Consider the following 13287-nt stretch of genomic DNA (forward strand, 5'->3'; position numbering starts at 1 on the left):
TCTCTGTAGGTCTTCTATAGAAATCTAATGAGGAGGAGAAGCTCACCCACCATCAGCATCTAGGACACCATTGGAGCCATCGAGGAGCATCCTTGGCAGTGTCTATCAAAGATAGGAGGGAAATTTATCTGCTTCTCAAGGGGTGAAGAGAGAAAGGAGTTTTCATGTTTTCATTCATTTCTCTTGTCTCATTTGGATTGTATGAGTGTTCTCCTCTAATGTAGAACTAACTTGTTGTTTGGGTGTAGATCGAACCTAGGGTTTATATTTTGATTGACATTGATTGTGGATCTTGAATGCTTTTATATTGATTTGTTAATTGTAATCTTTCATTGTTGAATTTGATTGCATATTTCTATTGCCTTTGATTCTATTATAGCGAGAGCTAAGAATCCATGTTTGATGTACATGGTGATGAATTGAGAGATCCACCTAGTATAGACAAGATACGATTGAAGGGGATCACAAGTTTGCCTAGAAATAATGTACTTTTGAGTTAAGATTTCTCCTCCTGTGATCCTTCCGAGTGAGTTAGCATAGAATTCCATTCTTAATGCAATTGTATGAAGTAGCTTTAGGAAGAGATTATCATTTTACTTCATAATGGGATTGGGGGCAATTACTCCTTGAGGAGAGTTGTCTATATTTTGAATGTTTTCTTATTGTAGAAGGAATTCATAGAGTTTATTGCGGTCATAGGGTTTGCCTGTATCAACACCGTAAGGGACCAATTGCTATTCACTTTGAGAAAGGAGGTAGCATGTTTTAGGAACACTCTCAATTTAATTTAATTGTAAGAATTTATACAACCATTGTCCCAGATCTCATAGACCGAAGGGGAAGTGTATGCCTAGGTACCCTTTCTTTATGTTTGTTTAGCTTTATTTTCTATTTGTGTTTTTATTCTTATTTCTTATTCTGCATCTACACTCCATCATTTTGATTAGGTTAATTGTCAAATTTAGATTCAGTATTAGTAGTTGTGCATATTACAAATTAGAAGAAACATTAGCAATTGAAGAAGTATGGGCAACCAACTCTTTAAACTACAATGCTTAGGCGGTGCATTGCTAAGCATGGTCATGCTTATACCCATGCAGATTACTGGAGATGTTATTTTCACCCAATTCAAGTCTCAAACTCTGCCTGCAATAAGCCCGCAATAAGACCATACACTAGTTGTAGCTACTTTTAAAAGACTAAAATTTAAGTTTTAGGGGGGAATTTTTGGGTGGAGAACAGGGAGGATGGGTAAGTTTTAGAAGAGAGAGCCAAAGCCCATCATTCATGGGTGGATTGAGGCTTCCCTTGGGGTCCAGAGGCAAGTGATTGATAATTCGGTGTGCTCCATTCTTAGATTCCATTGCAACAAGTGAGAGAAACATGAGGGAATTTTCATTATAATTTACATTTTTTCTTTAATCATGGATTGTATATTGTTGTTTCTAAATATGAGGGGCTAAACCATAATTCAATGCCTTGGGCCATGAGTCTTAAGACTAACTATATTTGATTTTGTTACTTTTTGTATAAACTATGAGTATTCTTGTGAATCATCTATGTTGTTTCATGCTTGCAATTATATTATGTGAGAGCCTTAATTGTATATGTGATTGACATGATTAGGATTAAGAAATCAATCATATTAGGTCACACATAGAATATACGCATTGAGTGCATGCTTATAGATAGGGAGTATGTTGTCAAACTCTTCATATTCACTACACCAAATTAAGGCTTTTGCGGCGCTTAGTTCGCATCGTTTATCAAAAACGGCACGAATAATTTTGGTTTTCCGGCATTTATTTTAAATAAACACCACCATATTTTTCCCAGGATGTAAATGATTATTCTGTAAAATTATATTTACCTTAGCGCTGTTTTATTTTATTAAGCACCTTGAAGTTGGAGGCATTTTTTTAAAAGCAACGCCGGCAAATTAATTAGCGAAATTGGTGGATTTAACATAATAAAATTTTATTTTAATTAGTGCCATTTGTTTGATTTGGCGCCGGTAAGTTGGTTTATGAAGCGGCGTCTTATAAATAAACGCCGCAAAATAGTTTACTAGCTTGAAGAAATAAACAGAGCAATATATGTACATATTTTAGTTTGTGGCGTTTATGTAATAAGCGCTGGTAAGTGTGTCTGATTTACCGGCATTGTTAGAATTAAACGCCACGAGAATAATTGGCGGGATCGGCCTTAAATTAATCCGCGAAATTAAATTTTATTTGGCGGCGTTTAAATTAGAAAACACCGGTAATATTTTGATTTGGCAGCGCGTATTGAGAAAATGCCGGGAATTAGTTTATGTAAACATATACCTGTGAATTAGAGTGTCTTCTTTTGCTCTCTCTTCTGCGTTTCTCCTTTCCCTTTGTACACACCATAGAAGCAGAGACATCAACGAAAAGCTCTCCACTCATACTCCCAACCACCATCTTGATCACCGCTGCTGTGGCCGACGCCGCTTCCTCCTCCTCCGAGATTGGCCTCACACACTCCGGACAACCAAACATAGTACGACTTGCTGTCGTTCTCCCTACTAAATACACACCAAAAGACAAATCCAAACCCTAAATCACTCAGTCCATAACAAAAATCCAGATCAAACCAAACAAAATCATCACTTTTCCACAACAAAGAAAGAAAAACCCCTAAAAGCGCACCAATTTCGACCAGTTGTTGAAGAAGAGGCATCTGTGAGATAGATCCAAGATCACTAAAAGCAAAGAAACTCACCGGGAATTAGGTAGGTGATCATTTCTTCCTTTTATGTTGTTTGATTATGAATTTCATGTTGTAGTGTTGTTGATTTAGTTTTTTTGGTGTTTTTCTTGTTTTTGTTTTTGGTGGTTGATTGGGGTTTTGTTTGGGAAGAATTGAGGGTTTTTCTTAGGATTTCTCATTAGGAGTTTCGTTTGGATAAATCAGTTGCCGATCTCTACTCCTCCATCAAGGTAACCTCTTGTTGTTCTTATTGCTCTTAATCAAATCTCTTTATTTTGTTTTAATTATTTGTCTATTTTGATGATGAAAGCAAAGTTCATGTGGTGACAATTATGGATAGGGTGTTTCCATTTGGCGGGTGGCTCGCCGGAGATTCGGGTTTGGTGATTTCGTTTCTGCGTCTAGGAATATTGAGCGTGAGCTTCTTGCCAAACAGGTAGCTTGAATCATTGGATTGATAGATTAGGGTTTCAATAGTTGAGGCTTTTTTTATATATGTGAATTCTTGAGTTTTTTGTGTGTGAGTTTTAATCTTCAGCTCATTGTGTATATCTTACCAAATACATGTTAGATTAATTATATGGTTAAAATACTCATTCACACCTTTATTTAGGCATGCTATATTATTTATATTTTATTATAATGTATTAACTGGCTTAATGAATATTTTTCTCCAAAAAGGAAATAAATTGCAAGTTGCTACCACGTGTTTATTTAACATGGAGTAAATCACTCACATAGGTAAATTATAAATATAAAATTTCAATAGTTGAACGAATCTTTGGGCTTGTAATTGAATAATATTGTTCATGTTTAGATTCATTTTTTTTTTGTTTTTAAATGTATTAACAAGATATTCATAGAATGACTAGGATTACAAAAATGCTAAAGTTAGGGATATTTATTTTCCTTGTTGAGTTCTTGATAAGTGCTTGTGCGATATGAATGCGAAGCGTTCATTCCTTATATTGAGCATTACTTTTCTAGGGTTTTTACACTAATATGTGTGTTTTTATGTTACTTTTCGTACAGGTGGGGTTGTGAGGCCGAGTATAAAGGAAAGAAGCCAATGTGGAACACAATGCACCAATTTTGGAGGAAATCTTTCTAAGGTTCAAACGCGAAGACATAGGTCAGGTGTGAGATACTAGTGTGCGTGCCAAGCTCCTCGTATTCTAGTTAGCACATCCATTTGGAGGGGCACAAGGGCAGTCACACTCGAGCATTCCGACTTATGCAAATAGAACAAGAGCTCCACCAACTTGTCTATCATTGAAGAAGCAAGTGATCCACGATGTGAACGTGTGCCCATTTGTGTTACACCGATGAAAGCATGGATTCGGGAAGCTATTCAGGATGAATACTGTAGCAAAGCACTGTAGCAAAGTATTGTAGCAACACTGTTCACAGCGGCCGAGAAAACAGGAAATCAGAGAACCCACACGGGCGTGTGGAAATTATCCATGCCCGTGTGGAAATTCTACATGGGGAGTGAAAAATCCACAGGCCCGTGTAGTCGCCCGACTCCAGCCCTATTTAAAGCCGATTCAGCCCCGATTTCAGCATTCTTTTCTCCATCTTTTCCCCAACTTGAGAGAGGGCTTCGGCTAGGGTTTCAAGGGGTATTGGCTAGGGTTTTGGAGAGGTTCTACGGCTCCGACATCCTCATTCCTTAGGAAGAAGGTTGGTAGGGAGCTTCTATCGAGGCGTATCTTATACCGGACGAATGAATCCTTGGGCGACGAGTAGAGGACTCTCCACAAGACCATCGGCAAGACCATCGAGGGGGTTTTCTATGGATTCATTGTTTTTACATTAACTTTTTTTGATTGTACTTAGCTCCATGGAGAGCTAAACCCCTAGTGGGTACTTGGGTATTTGTGAACCCTAGGATGTATTCGTTTTATTGAATCTCTTTATTATGCTTTCAATTAATTGATGTTTATTGTGAGTTCCAACCTTGAATGCTTGATTGTATGAACATTTCCCCTAGAGTGACACTAGGGTTGAGATTTCTTGTTGGTAACCTTGTGAGTGAGTGACACACCACGAGTGTTAGACAAAGCTAGGTTGGAGAGGGTTGAGAGGGTGAGTCGAGAGGTACAGGAGCATCCCCTTTCCCCTCCAACGTGATAGATTCTACCTCCGTTCCTCGAGTTCTTTGTGGCCATAATAGAGTGAATGGTCTGAGGGATGACCCTCCGTTGCGGCTTAGTTGCGAGTATAACGGAGTGAAGCGTTGAGGTGATCTTAGTATCTAGGGCTTAATCGTGGTTAGGGACCTTCCACCTGGACCAAAGGTTTAGGTCTATAATTAGGAAGAGATTTATCACTTGGAATACCTAGAGCTCATTGCAACTCTATGCAAGTGCGAGGTGTTGAGATTGTTAGATTTCTCCTCCGGGCCATGTATGGAGTTAGGCATAGTTGACCTTAGATTTGGGACTATGTAATGAAGGATTTCCATGACTCACTAGTGCATTGATTAGGAAGCATAATAGAGGGTTCTTGCACTTGAAGTGATCGTCCTAGGTGGAGCATTATCCGAGTACCCCATCTTTATCGATTGCCTTTACCTTCTCCTTTACTCGTGCTCTCTTACTATTTTGGGACAATTACAAGTTGCAAATATAATTTAAGTCAAAGATCATGAATTCCAAATAAAGTTACAAGTTGCAATGAAGATTGAATTGAATGAATCTATTATTCTTGTGCAAACTTTATTGTTTGTTGGAGATGAATATTAATTTCATTTTTGTTTTCTCTTCTTAGGTTGAAAGAAGATCAATATTCAGTGGGTAATTCCCATCAAGATCTAATGCTGCTATAACCAGCCAGTGCAAGTATTTTAGTACCTCGTAAATTTTAGGATAATTATTACAGCCTTGTGTTCTGATCCTTGTTAATTAAATTATCCAGTAAACACGTTGTAGCTTTACCACCCAAATTTCGAGAATTTCACTCTTCAGATTGTATGCAATTTGTTGATCAAAGCAATTGAAGCTCAGGTAATGTTCTTCCATCCTAACATGATCAGCTAAATATAGATGCAAATAGCTGACAAATCATTTGAGATGCAAACCTATATCAAATCATTTGAGATGCAAATCTATATCAAATTATAGGACAAAGAGTGAGAAAGACAAACAATGAATGGATATTAAAACAAGGAAGATATGCTTTTGTTGTAGCCAATGTAAATGTTTACATCATTTTGAAAGATTTATTATTGCCTTTGCAGCAGTTGTGCAGTTTTGCAACAAGAACACATTGATCATCCCAAGCTCAATCTTTGTAAAAAGGACAAGGTATCCAACTTTCTCTATAAATTATCTTTGTTGTTTTTTTACTCATAGAATTGGGCTGCATAAATTTGAGACTTGATTTTTTGTAATTTTTTTGTGTCAGTTCAATCTGTTCAGCAGTCTCTACATTGTTGCATATACCACAGTATAGGATTATCCATTCCATTTACAAACTAAAGTATGATATTTTAGGCTGCAGAATTTTATAGATGGTTGATTGCATTGCATATTTAACTTATATCGCAAACTGATATTTGAAGCGCGATTTCTTTCCATAGGTTGATTGCATTGCATATTTAACTTATATTCATCAAAACATGTTCACATATATGCATCTTAACTGCATATAGTTTTAAATACCAATAACTGAGCTTGAATTTCTTTAGTGGATTAATTATATTGTTAATATTTCAATTAATTCATAAAAAAATCCTTTCACTAGCTCTGTATCTTAACTCGGAAGCATATTAATCGAAGCTGTGAGTCGCTTATAAGCATGATTAAATCTGAAATGCTTGAACTATTAATGGAACTACAAATTCTTTCTAGAAAATTGATTATAATGCATGATCTTAGTTTGCAAACATACTAAATCGAATCTACAATTTGCTTACACTCCAGCATCAAATAAAATTGAATTTCCATTTTTTTTAAACAAGTCTTCAGATTAAGTCTTAAAACAGTGAAATTATGATCGATCCATCACAAACTAGCAACCATGAAACACACAAACATTAAAAACTAGAAATCCCTCTCTATATACTTTCTTAATATATTAACTTATTTTGAACCTTTTAACATGTTTTTTGTTTATATGATGTAGATAAGGGGAAAATGCTGAAATTAAAATTGAAGTGTATGAAAATGGTTGTGTCTGATTCTGCTCCAAATAGTGCTCCAAATAATGCTATTGGGTGTAACACTAGTGTGGGTGCTAGAATGAGCAACACTTGCAACTCCAATCCATCAGTCCCTCTTGGTTCTAACAGATCCGCTCCAACACTTGATGTTGCTCCTCACTACTCAGTGACATCATCTTCAACTGATTCAAATCATAATGAACAAGAGGCAGACCAAAACAATAGTACCAGATTAGAGAACGTTCCCGCAGTTAATGAAGCAGAAAATTTAAATGCAGGTTAATTACATATCTTCAATTTTAATCATAGTTTATTATATTTGCATTAATGTTCTAATTTCCACTAATATGTAAATTATTGTAGTTGATAGAAATGGACAGCAAAAAAAAGAGGCCGAACAACTTTGAAGGAGTTGTGGTCATTACCACCAGAAGAGAGGATTGTGGTGAGTGCAAATCATTTGGGACAACCAATTGGGCCCGAAGCACAATTATTAGCGGGATTTCTCGGCATGCTTGCTTGAACTGGTCAACAAATTGGCCTCCATTTTGAGAGTTGGCATAAAGTTCGAAAAACATTGAAGGATGAATTGTTCAAATTTATTGAGGTAATGCAAATGTTGTTTCTATAAATATATAAATATCAAGTTAGATTAATAAACTAAATTGTTTATAATGTCTTCATATAGTTACGATTTGCTCTTGGAATTTCGAAAGAGTATGTGCTAAAGTCTTTAGGGAAGAAATGGAGAGATTACAAGCATGATTTGAAAAAGCGTCATTTCAAACGAGAAGATGGTTTGCAAGCAAACAAAGATAAACATCCAAATGCAACCATTCGATGGCAATGGGACCAATTAGTCGATTTTTGGTATTCAAGTAAATGAGAGGTCTGTATAGTTATTTTACTTACTTTATTGAAATTATCATATCTTTATTAGTTCTAAGTTAGTATACATGTCATTATGTAGGATTCAGAAAGGCTTGGGGTTGCTAGCAAAAAACAACAAAAATATACTCATACCTCTGGATCGAAGAGCTTTGCAAGAAAGGAAAAGGAAATGGTAAGAAAATATATATTGAGCATTAAATTACTACTGTGAGTTATAAACGTTGTTTTTACTTTCCTTTGTAATGATGTCTTAAAATTAATCTCTTGATGTTTGTGATTTGAAAATTTTTTTTTAATACTTGTAGGAGGTTAACAGTGGAAGAAAAGTAGCACGCCTTGAATTTTTTAAAGCAACTCATACCAAAAATGATGGTCCTCAGATGAACGTGGAAACTGAACAAATTATGGTAATAATTATGTTTTAAGAATTCCTTAATTCATAATTTGTTTTGAAATATATTATTTCTTTAAAATAATTTTTTCAATATATATAGGAGAAGGCAAATGAAAAGTTAGCTAAATGTGAAATAGTAGATGAGGATATGCAGATGGTTGAAACTGAAATTCTGACATAACTTATTGGAAAAGAACGATGTGGGCGAGAAAGAGGGGTTGGATTAGGTCCAACACCCTAAAGTTATTATGGGGGTACGAGTAGCAGAAATTATACTTCCTCAAGAACGCAATCAAGTGATTTTGCTGAGCGATTTCATCAAATGGAACAACAAATGCAACAAATGAAAGAGGAGCGAGACCAAGAACCTGCGCAACATTAGCAAGAACGTGATCAAGAACGTGGGCAACGTGAGCAAGAACGTGAGAAAAAACGTGCTCGATATAATGCTCTTCTTGGGTTTTTACAAAATCATTTTCCTAGAGTAACTATCCCTGGAGTTGACATAGCTAGCTCAACTTCTCAATCATAGGTATTTCGAAAGTGCCAATGCTATTGTGTTTGTATCTATTTTGTTATAATTTTAAATTCATTGAGGAATATTTTCTTATAATTTTTTTAATTGCAGAATCAGCCTTCTGGCGATCAGTAGTGGTTTTGATCATGCTGTGGAGGTCTTTTATTTATCTCTGTTTTTCAGTTGTATTATGGTTTTATTTGGAGTAAGACAAGAATCATAAACCTATAACTATTTACTAATGTTAGTTACTTTTTATTTGCTTTTGTATTATGGTGGAATATCAAAGACGTTTGTGACTTCTAATTGGCTTGAAATTATTGAACATCAACAATTGTGTTTGTGTGATTGTTGGTATCTTGAATGTTTAATCCAGGTGTTCTACTGGTATTTATTTTTGTAAAAATGCAAAAAAATAAAATTGCAGGAAATCCTATTCAAAATCAACTTTAGCGGCATTTTTAAGGAAAACACCGGCAATATACAACAGTAAATCTATAAATTTAAATTCCCTAATTTCATGGCATTCTTGTAAAAAACCCCACTATTTTAGTGGCTTTTTATCACATAAAACGCTGTTAAGGTATTAAATAATATTTATAGGTGGGCAAACTCGTGGCGTTTTTTTTTGCTGTGAACGCCATTATTTTAGCGGTGTTTATTGTTAAAACGCCACTCTATTAGTGGCGTTCATGAATAAAATGCCACTAAATTAGTGGCTTGTTTACGGAAAACACCACCTAGCTAGCGGCGTTTAATAATTCAAACGCCGTTGAATTTATTTTTTTAAAATTCCCACCAGCCATTTGCCGGCGTTTTTTAAAATAATCGCCGCCATTATAGCAGCGTTCATTTTAAAAAAACGCTGGCATTTTTCTGCCTTACAGTGACCTTCATTGCCAGATTCAAGTGGCATTTATTTAATAAATGCCACTGACATGGCGGCGTTTTATTACGAAAAACGCCGCTAATTTACCGACGTTTACTTTAGCGGCACTAGTCGCGGCGCTTTCCAAATGTGCCGAGAGATAGATTAGCAGCATTTAAAAACACCGCTAAAGGTCGTAAAAAACAACGCTGATAGCCTTATATGGTGTAGTGATTAGAGTTATAGCCTAATAGAGGGATTCATGGACCGCCATGCAATCATAGGGTAATGTTCTATTACCTTATGGTATTATGGTTGATTGCTTGGACCAAAAGGATAAACTACTCTAGGAATTTCCATGGTCCAAGACTGCTCTACCAATAGCCAACATAGGAAATTTTTGCAATTGTCTTGAGAGGAGTGAGCATGTGCCACCTCCCCGTTCCTCGATTTCATTCCAAGTTTGTCATCTCTCCGCCTTATTTTTATATTTTCTCAATTAGGGTTAATGATATCAAGTGATTTAATTGGCTAGACAATAAAGGTTGAACTAGTACTAGGAGAGTTTGTCCCTTTGCATCTGTGTACCGCAAGTGCACATGTGTCAAAGTAATAAAGAGCCCAAAGGTTGGGTGATTGTATCCATAGGGAAATGAGATTACTTACAACCACTTTGATCTTGTTATCAAACCTTAAACTCAAAGTTTAAGAAATCATAATTTAACAAAACTAAATGAATGCTAAAATGTGTATAAGGAGAACAAAGGAACAATCAATAGATGAGAAAACGAATGCTTAAACACTAATTCCCTCTAGGATTCCTTAATTCAAACTATTTGAGTCGTGGTGATCCAAAAAATATCCAATCCTACTTGCATGGTGATCGGAGACTATTTAATAGAACCCCTTATCTATGATTTGTCACATCACAGGGGTTTGTATGAATGCTTGATGATCTAAGGATCTTGGTTGGCCGACTAGGTTCCCAAAATAGATCAGTGCTCTTGCAAGACAACTAACCCCTAATCCAACAGAAATTCCAAACTATGGCCTATCAAGTCAAAGGAATTTGTATGATTGTTTGAAGAACATGTGAGTACAAGGGTAGGCGTGATTAAATCGGAAGGAAAGTGGATACTTTACCCTAGGCTCCTTCTCTCCCTCTCCAATCTTGGTAAACCTATTCTAGCGGGTCTTGCAACTCTTCACAAGAAAATTCACACACACAATCAATGCTATCACTACAATGATCATGAGGCAAGAATAACATAAGATTGTATCTTAAAATTAATCTGAATTAAAGAAAGTAAAGTGAGCAAAAACTATAAATTATCCTAGGGGTTCACAAGTTTAAGCACCCACAAAAGGGTTTGGCTCCTCATGGAGCAGTACAATCCAAACATGGAAATATGAAAGAAATACATGTTTAAACAAATAAAAACTCCCACAAGTCTATGATTGAAAATCTAAAATTAAGTCCTTCTCCTTGAATGGCCAAATGACGCTTGTTCTTGCTAATCGGCAACGGAGGAGATGAGAGAGATGATGGATGTTGGCAATAGCTCCCATCCAATGGCTCCTCCTTTGTCTGATGATTCTTTTTCTCCAAATTTGGTTAGCCGCCATCTATCTTTTTTGTCTAGAAATATCTCCCATCTTTTCTCCAAAAGTTGACCTAAAATAACTCCTTTCCCGCGATTGTCTACAACTGTGGCTAGGTTACCCACGATGGTGTCTCTCTGCCATCAGCCAGTCATACCTTCTAATATGATTTCCCACAGTCATGGATAATGATCCCACGGCCGTGCATGTCTTTGTTTTTCTTACAAATTTGTCCGGGTTGTCCTGTCCATGGCCATGGCTAGGTTCCCCATGGTCGTGTGCTTCTCTTGCTTTTGAACATAATTCCTTCCCATTCTTTCCATGACTGTGGTTGATGACTCCCACTACCATGCATGTCCCTAGTGTTATCTCAAATTGTTCACCACGCCCGTGTACACCTCTGAAACTCCTTGAAACTCATCGTTTTAGCTTCTTTTCTTTGGCCAACGCTCATTAACCACCCTATATGCAAAAGTGAATAATAAAGACATAGATGAGCGCACAAATTGACAAAAAGAATGCCCTCCATATGCACAATGCTCACTCAAAACATGTTGCAACAAACACTTACCAGGTTTCAAGGCCTTGTATATCTAGAGGGTCTTTACCCTATAGTGGTTCAGATATTTGCTTGCTCTTCAGATTTGTTGGGTCAGGTCCAACTTTAAAGGATATGGTTCACGCTATTCTATTATATTCCAGACTACTCTAAAACTTATGCGGAAGAAAGTACTCTTTACTTGCTTCATTATTAACCAACTTCATGTTAAGGACAAAAGCACTATACGTTATGAACTTTGAGAAAAAAAACGCTCCATAGCTCCAGTATTTCAAAGGGTGAGAATGCCTTTGCAAGATTAAGATTCCTTAACCTAGAGTTAGGAAGATTGGTCCAAAAGCAATTGATATTTTATTTGTGGGTTATGCTCTACATAGCATTGTTAGGATATTTTTAGTGATTAACATAGAGGCAAGTGAAATTGTTAAGAACACTATTATTAAAGCTAAAGATATAACCTACCTTGAGAAAATCTTTCCTTTTAAGACTGTTTTGTATCCCACTCTTACACTTATACATTTGATTCCTAATTAATCTACTAGATCTATATCTATTCCTTTGAAGAGTCGAGGAGTAAGAAAAACAAAAAACGAGAAGACCATAATGCATATATGATTTTGTTACTTTCATGATTAAGGATACTCATACTATACCAAGAGGTTATACGTTCAACTAGTTCTCTATTTCGGGGAATGGAAACAGATGATGAGATAAATTTTGTTATGAGTAACAACACTTTTATTCTTATCACCCTTTCCTAAGAAAATAAAGCCACAAGGCTATAAATGGGTATTTAGGAAGAACTTAGGCATAATGAATTACGTTGAGAAGTTCAAAACTAGATTAGTAACTAAGAGGTTCAAGTGGAAGAAAGAATTAAGATATTTTGATGTCTATTTTCTGATTGCTCCCATGGCCACTATTAATATCCTGATTACTTTACTGCTATATTTAGTCTTGAAATTCATCAAATTGATAAAAATTGCTTTTCTAAATGATTATATGAACAAAGAAATTTCATAGAGCAACTTAAAGGCTTTATTATCTGTAGATAAGAGCATATGACAAGAAAACTTGTAAAATCCCTTTATTCATTTAAGCCTGTAAAAAGTATCATGCTAAGTTTCACTCCTTCATTTCCTATAGCTTTTTATTTTTTAATTTTTAATTTTTTTTAACAACTTTGATAGATGCATGTATTAGTAAAATATTTACTTTATTTAAACTTGTCATACATATGATCATTGATATCATGGGATTCTTATTGTGAATACAAAACACCTATTATTGTGAATCTAGGGACCAAATTTTTTGGCATTACAATATCTCAGTCCCATTACACTCAGAAAATGTTAGAAAGATATAGATATCTTGATTGTTGACTTGATGCCACACCTTCATTATTTGTGTGCATCTTGAGAAAAGAAAAATGGTGAGCTAGTTGATGTAGATTACTACAGACAAATCATAAGATCCATCATGTATGTTTCAAACAAAACCATACTTGATATTGCTTATGTTGTGACTAGATTAAGCAAGTACACTATAAATCCAAATC

The sequence above is a fragment of the Dioscorea cayenensis genome, chromosome 9 (assembly GCF_009730915.1).
Source record: "Dioscorea cayenensis subsp. rotundata cultivar TDr96_F1 chromosome 9, TDr96_F1_v2_PseudoChromosome.rev07_lg8_w22 25.fasta, whole genome shotgun sequence".
NCBI lineage: Eukaryota > Viridiplantae > Streptophyta > Magnoliopsida > Dioscoreales > Dioscoreaceae > Dioscorea > Dioscorea cayenensis.